Consider the following 7,137-nt stretch of genomic DNA (forward strand, 5'->3'; position numbering starts at 1 on the left):
AAAATGAACCATGAGTCTCTCATCTACATCCTGATTTATTAACAACCGGGAGAAGCAGCAACGAAGAAATGGACTCCCAGCCAGGGGAGCCCATGGTCACATCCAGAAGCCGAGTCCAGCACAGAGAGTCCATGGAGGCGTCTCCTCCGAGGGCCACGTCTACCCTTCAGCAAGGCACCCATCACGCTTCCCGAGGTGACCATCTTTCCAGTCTCGGAAAACAGAGACAGGCGATGGAGTCATACCTTTGGAGAAACCATGCCAGCACACGTGAGATCTCGGTGGGTGTGCCTTGAAATCACTAAGTCTGCTTGTCTGAAAACAGAGGTGCAGTCAAGTTCTGTTCTGGGTGCTGGTGGTACGGGTGTTCTTGTTTTGTAACAATCCCTGGAGAAGGGTGGCTGAGATGCCCTCTCTGGATGGAGGTGACACTACCTTTGAGGTTTCTTGCTGTCTCCACTTTATGGGATTGCTTGCTAATTGGGTGCTCAGCACACTATGGGATGTCAGGTGCCACGAGCACATGGAAGGTAAAGAAAAGCTGAGAACCACCATCCAGCATCCTCTCCTAACCACAGTGGGTGAAAACCATGGCGATGGATATTCTTGAGTGGCAGGGCAATCCTACACGACCGATGTTCACAGTCGTCCTTTTCTTATCTCATCTTGAGTGAATTAGGAATGAACTGTTGAATCGATTGACATTTCCTGGAACACCGCTGGCCAGAAGCTCAAATCTGGAGGCCAGACCATCGACTTCACTCATGCATTCAAATCTTCTTTGCAGACCCAAGATACACTAGGTCCTAAAAGCCCAGATCAGAATAGAAACGTCATTCTGATCCCTAAGGACCTTACAGTGTTGGCAGGAAAAGAAAATATGCCACAACCTACACTTTAGGGCTGAAAGGAATCATTGCTTCCCCACACACTGGGTTCGCTAAGACCGTTATTTCCAATCCAGTCAACCGTCCTAGGAGACAGGCATCCCCCGTCTACAGCTTATGACTGAGGAGAGTAAGATGAAGAGTTGACCTGCCCAGAGGCTTGATCTGGGAAGTGACAGAACCACAGCATAAACTCACCCTGGAGATGGGAGCTGACCCTGTCGGAGCTGCCTTGCTGGGAATGGGTTGAACCAGGACAGAAAGCCAAGGGTCCCAGCCTCACCACCCAACACTCCAAGGATCCTCAACTCTGGCTTACAGAGCCAAGCAACAGGCTACTCCTAGAGCAATCCCATTTCCCCTCATTGACCCCACACACATACAGCAGAGTGCTGTGACCTAGCTTTAAGTCTGAGATCTCTGTGTGTAATGAGTGAAGCCCAAGACCTGCCCTTGAGTGTTGCTGCACTGCAGACTGAGGCGGACACACAAGTGTGACCACACAGGAGCCACCACATGTCAGATAGATCAGGAGGAAGTGGGTGTGTGGGCAATGAAAACCCAGACAGGGGGAAGGAGGCACAGATGGGGCAGGTGGAGGCTCAGGTCAGCCCTCCAGGCACTGCCCAGGCTGCCGTCCAGAGTCCCAGCAGATCCCTGGCCCCAAACCCTAACAGCAAATGTCCCTTCCCTGCTCAGGCCAGCATAGCTCGCTGTCTGCTCGCAGAATCAAATAAGAAATTTCTAGGTAGATAGGAAGTAGAAAGTGGACATGGTGGCACTACATTATGAACAGACTTTGTAGCACTGGCTTAGGAACTTCGGTTAAAATGGTAAATTTTATGTTATGCGTATTGTACCACAATCAAAGATAGATAGATAGATAGATAAATAGGATGGATGGATGGATGGATAGATAGATAAATAGGGAGAGAGATGCATAGAAGACAGATACATATATACATACACTGATAGATGATAAATAAATAGATGATAGATAGACAGATTTTATATATATACAGAGAGAGAGAGATGATAGATGATAAATAACTAAATACGTAGATAGACGGATAGATGGATGGATAGACATAGATGATAGATACATACATACATAAATGATAGATACATGGATATATAGATAGATGATGGATAGATAGACAGGTAGAGAGATGATAGATAATAGATATAGATAGATACCTATACATGTAGATGATAGATAACCAGGTAGGTGATAGACAAGTAGATAGTTAGATGATAGATAGATAGACAGATAGATACATAGGTAACCAATGGGAACCCTACTGTCCACTATGTCAGTCCCCGCAAAGTTGTGGCTGGAGGTGCGGCTGGAGGTCCTGTATGTCCAGGTCTTGAGGAGGAAAACCCTGATTAGGATTGCCGTATTTAAGCATATTTACCAACTAAAAATACAGGACACCCAGCTAAAATGTGAATCTCAGACATACAATAATTATTGTTTTACTATACATATGTCCCTTGCAGAATCTGGGGCATACTTATACTAAAAGAAAAAAAATCCCACTGCTTATTTGAAGTTCAGCCCTAACTGAGCATCCTATTTTGTATCCAGTGGCCCCAAAGGTCACCTTTCACACGCCACTGACTTTGTCACTGACCCCTCTTGCCCTGGAGACATCAGGGCGACTCAGGCCAAACAACCAGCAAAGTGGCCCCTGTCCCAGCACCGCGGCCCCCGGGGAACACGCACCCCAAGGTAAAAACTGCTACACACATTCACGAACAAATCCGTGAACATGGTAGAGGGGGGCCCGACTGTCCATAAGACAGCTCGGGACATCCCAGCAGCGATGGAAATGCATCCAAAGGGCTCTTGTGACGGTTCCCGTGCGTCATTCTTTTCCCTACAGAGAGCTTCCCTGGATAACGTAAGCGGCAGAGTCCGCGCAAAGCCGGCCCCGTGCAGCTGATACGCATTAAGACAAAGCCGCGTGTCACGGGGCATGGCTGGGAGGCAACAGCTGGAGCGAGGGCGTGACTGATGGCGTGGGCCTCGGGGGGAACGTGGGCTTGTGCAGGGAAGCAGGCTCCCCAGCTCGAGGAATACCTCCGTGTCCCCAGCGCAGGCGGGACCCACCTCTCCACCCAGGGCGCCCCTCCCCGTCTCCCCCAGCCAAGAGCCGCAGCGGACCTTTGGCTCTGAACACCTGGTGGTTAAGAGGAGCATGAAAACAGGACCCCCTCCAGCTGGCACTGCTCACATACACTTCCTGGGTCCCCTCAGGGGTCAAATTGTGGTGTCTCCAGAGAGGACCCCCGGAAGAGCCAGCAGTAATGTTCCGGGAGTCTGTGATTGCAGGCTGAGCTGGGAGGGACGCACGAGGGGACACCTGGACGTAAGCTCAGCCAGACAGAGGACTCGACCATGGCGGTCTCCCTCAGGATTTTTACACCCCTGCTGGACAGCCACCCGCCAACCCCTCTGAACCCATCAGTGTGGACAAGCGAGTTTGCAATGCATTCACGGCTGCAATCATGAAACGGTACCAATGGCATGTTTGGTACTTAGGGACACTTGCATGTGCCTGGCTCGTGATCCTAAAGGCGAGAATGGTGTGCAGTAAAAAGGGTTCCCTCTGATCCCATCCCTGTACGCCCCAGCCCCAGAGCATCCCTCCCGTGAGACACCCTGTTGGCAATCTCAGTGACCATTCAGGGTATGTGTTTAAAGCACAGTCTTAGATGTAGGAGTTTCCTGGGGTGGCTGTAACCACGGGAATCCATCCTCCCCCATTCTGGAGACCACACGTCTGAGGTGTCCCAGGGCTGAGCTCCCTCCAGAGGCTCCAGGGGAGGGTCCTTCCCGCCTCTTCCAGCTTCTGGGGGCTCCAGGCGTCCCTGGGCTTGTGGCCGCATCCCTCCCGCCTCTGCCTCTGTCTTCTCAGGGCTTCTCCTCTGTGTCTGTGTCTCTCCTCTTCTGTGTCTTAGAAGCACCCTGTCATTGGATGTAGGGCCACCCTCCTCCAGGAGGACCTCATCTCAGACCTTCACTTTATCACATCTGCAGAGACCCTGTTTCCTAATAAGGTCCCGTTCCCAGGTTATGGGGTTCAGGACATGGACATAGCTTTCGGGGGAGAACCCCATTCTACCCACTATGGTATATATCCTTTTATTTTCTAAACACAAAACTTAGCCCACAGCACACACTCCCTGGCATTATGCTCTTTACCTGAACCAGTATCTTTATAACTTTTCCCATCCCCAAAACCCAAGCGTCGTGGGAAAACCTTAAAAAAGTATCCGTCCCAGCGTGGCTGAAAATACACACCGTAGGTTTAAACAGAGTTAGCATATCTTTACCAACCTCCCACAGGGGCTTACCTACGGCCTAAACTGGGGAAAAGATAAAGCAGAGAGGAAGTCTGAGCATACTTCCTCCCGGGCGTGTGCACGTACACAGACAGTCTGGGCACGTGTGTGCACGGGTGTGTGCGTGTGCTTGCACACAGGAGGCTGCATGCGGAGAAAAGGGAGGACACAGAGGCAGCCTGAGGACAGTAGCCATTCCTCCCCCATCGCCTGGTGATCAACCCCGGGGATCAACCTCTTCTCCCAACCACACAAGGCCGAACGCTGTGTCCTCCTTTTGCCGTAAATACAATTTCCACTGGGCTGGCGCAAGCCCGGCCCATCCAGTGAACACCTACCTACCTGACGTGTTTTCACAGCAGCGAGCGTCAGAACGTCCCGCACTCTAATCCACTGCCTGATTCAATCTCCCCGCAGGTGAGGTCGGTGGACGCCAGCCCTGGCACGCCACCCAGTCACTTTCCACGAAGGCGGGCGCCGCCGTGTGCATCGGTTTGCTGGCCGACCGCGAGGTCCCCTTCCTTGCAGCCGCCTCCCAGCCCCCATCTCCCTGCTGCTCTGTTTTGGAGAGTTCTCCCTACCTCTTTTCTCTCCGCCTTTCTTTCTCTCCTTTTCTCCCCAGAAACAGATGTCTTGAATTTTTGTTTGTTGTTTTGAATTTTTTCCTTTAAGCTTCAGAGGACAGCACTCACCACACTGCTCCTCCGTATTAACTTGTATAAGACGTTTCCAGGCCGCCTCCAAAGACCCCAGACGAGGGACAGATGGCCTCGCCTCGCTGACGTCTGGCCATGGATTGGAGCCACATCCTGAAACGTGGTCCTCAGACCCGCGCACGTCCATCCTCATCTCCCGGCTGGAAATCCAATACAGAAGCGCAGCTGGGGAGAGGGGCTTCGCAGGGGCCCATGAAAACTGTGAATCCCATCTGGCACCTAATACTCTGGGATGCCACATGTAGGTTTTAAATAGGTGGGCACTGGATTAAGAGTTCTTGCAGGAAGGCTGAGCTGGTGCAGAGGTGAGGGTGCAGGCTCTCATTAAATGATTCAGACGACCTGGCTACGTGGGAACCAGAATTCACCGCTGGCAAAGGACCAGGCTCTGGACAGACCCAGGGAAGCTTGGGGACGTAGTGTTTATTTATTTTTCTGGCTTGTTTCTGAAAAATTATAAAAAGAAAGAAGAGCTTCTTTGCACAGCCATGCAGGACCACCATACGACCTCACCGATATCACGGGATCCTTGTTTTCTGATATATGCCCAGCTGTCTCTCGGTCTCTCCCCAAAGTTGATCTGTGAATGTTGTTTCAGATCCACTCTATGCTCTTCCTATAAACAGCTGAACCTCACTGGGCCTTCCTCCCCCTGACCTCAGTGGCATTGCTCTTCAGCCAACAGCCCGGCCAGAGGAATGTTGTGAGCACTGCAAGGTAACGAGCTGTTCACAGCGCCCTGGAAACGCAGGGGGAAAACAAGACATAGCCCCATTCACCCACTGCTCTGCTTCTCTCCTTCTGCCCTCACTTCACACTTCACTAAGGATTCAAGGTGTCCCAAGCCCTTCCTTTCTGCCCCAAGTGTGGTGATGGACAATGGTCACTGGTCACCCATCATCCCTTCTCCCCTCCTGAGAGCTCCCTGACTTCTTTAGGGGGAAATGCCTCTTCCCCCCTTTTTGCCATCTGCTGGGGCTGTGTCTGGGGGTATGATCCACTTGGAGATGAGGCTGTGGTCCCAGATAAGCTAATATAATATGACGCCGTGGATCCCAAATCCTGCTCAGAGATGCTGGAAACCCTTGGAAACCCTTGCAGTTCATTCAGTTCCACCCCTTTTCTGGAGCTCCTGATACCAGCCTCCTGAAGCAGTCACCCAATGCCAAGGTGATAATGTCAGCAGGTAGGGGCTTTGGTAGGTGATGAGGTCATGAGGATGGAGCCCCCATGAGGGATTAGTGTCCTTAGAAAAGAGACCCCAGAGAGCTCCCTCACCAGCCCCTTCCACCATGTGAGGAGACAGCGAGAAGATGCCATCTATGAACCAGGAAGAGGGTCCTCCTCAGACACTAAATCTACCCACACCGGGGTCTTGGACTTCCAGCCTCCAGAACCATGGGAAATAAATGTCTGTTGTTTATGAGCCCCCCAGTCTATGGAATTTTATTATGGCAGCCCAAGCTAAGACAGAGGATGAAGCCCCATGTTGTACACACTTTCAAGAATTCCATGCACTTAACGGATTACTGGATATGTCACCCTAACCGGTGCATGTGTCCAGTGAACCAATGGTTACCAATCATGTGTCCAGGCTGGTAGCAGCTGGTTCCTGCAACACCATCATCCATGCTCCCCCCACCCAATATTCCTGGAGGGAGTATTGGGCAGGAGAAGAGCACACCTTTCTCACCTACCCTTACCTGTGTCTCCAGGACCTCATCTTCCATTCTAGGGTTTCAGGCGGCTTCTTTATGTCTCAGTATCCTTCAGAACAGTGCATCCAACCTGTCACGTGCGCAGGAATCGCCTGGGATCTTGGTCGTACAGGTGATTCTGCGGGTCTGGAACAGGACAGTGATGGAGACTGGTCCTAGGTGACAATGATGCTGCAGGTGTGCAGACCCCTCCTTGTGTATTGTGGGGGGGGTCTAACCCAGTAACCCTTGAACTTAGATGTTCATTACGCTTCCCTGGTGAGCTTTGAAAAGGTCCCGTTGCCCAGACCTGCCCTCCTCACAAGTACCAGCAGGTGGGTGCATGGTGGTGGGGGTAGGGGTACCTCTCACCCGCCGTGATCTGCTCCCTGCCCCACTGTGATCTGATCTCTCCCCAACACCATGGGCTTCTCCTGCTGAGACATGACTTAGAAGCCACTTAGAGCAATTCTCCGAGCCTGCATC

The sequence above is a fragment of the Monodon monoceros genome, unplaced genomic scaffold (assembly GCF_005190385.1).
Source record: "Monodon monoceros isolate NGI ecotype Baffin Bay Population unplaced genomic scaffold, NGI_Narwhal_1 Super_Scaffold_22, whole genome shotgun sequence".
In the NCBI taxonomy this organism is placed as follows: Eukaryota; Metazoa; Chordata; class Mammalia; order Artiodactyla; family Monodontidae; genus Monodon; species Monodon monoceros.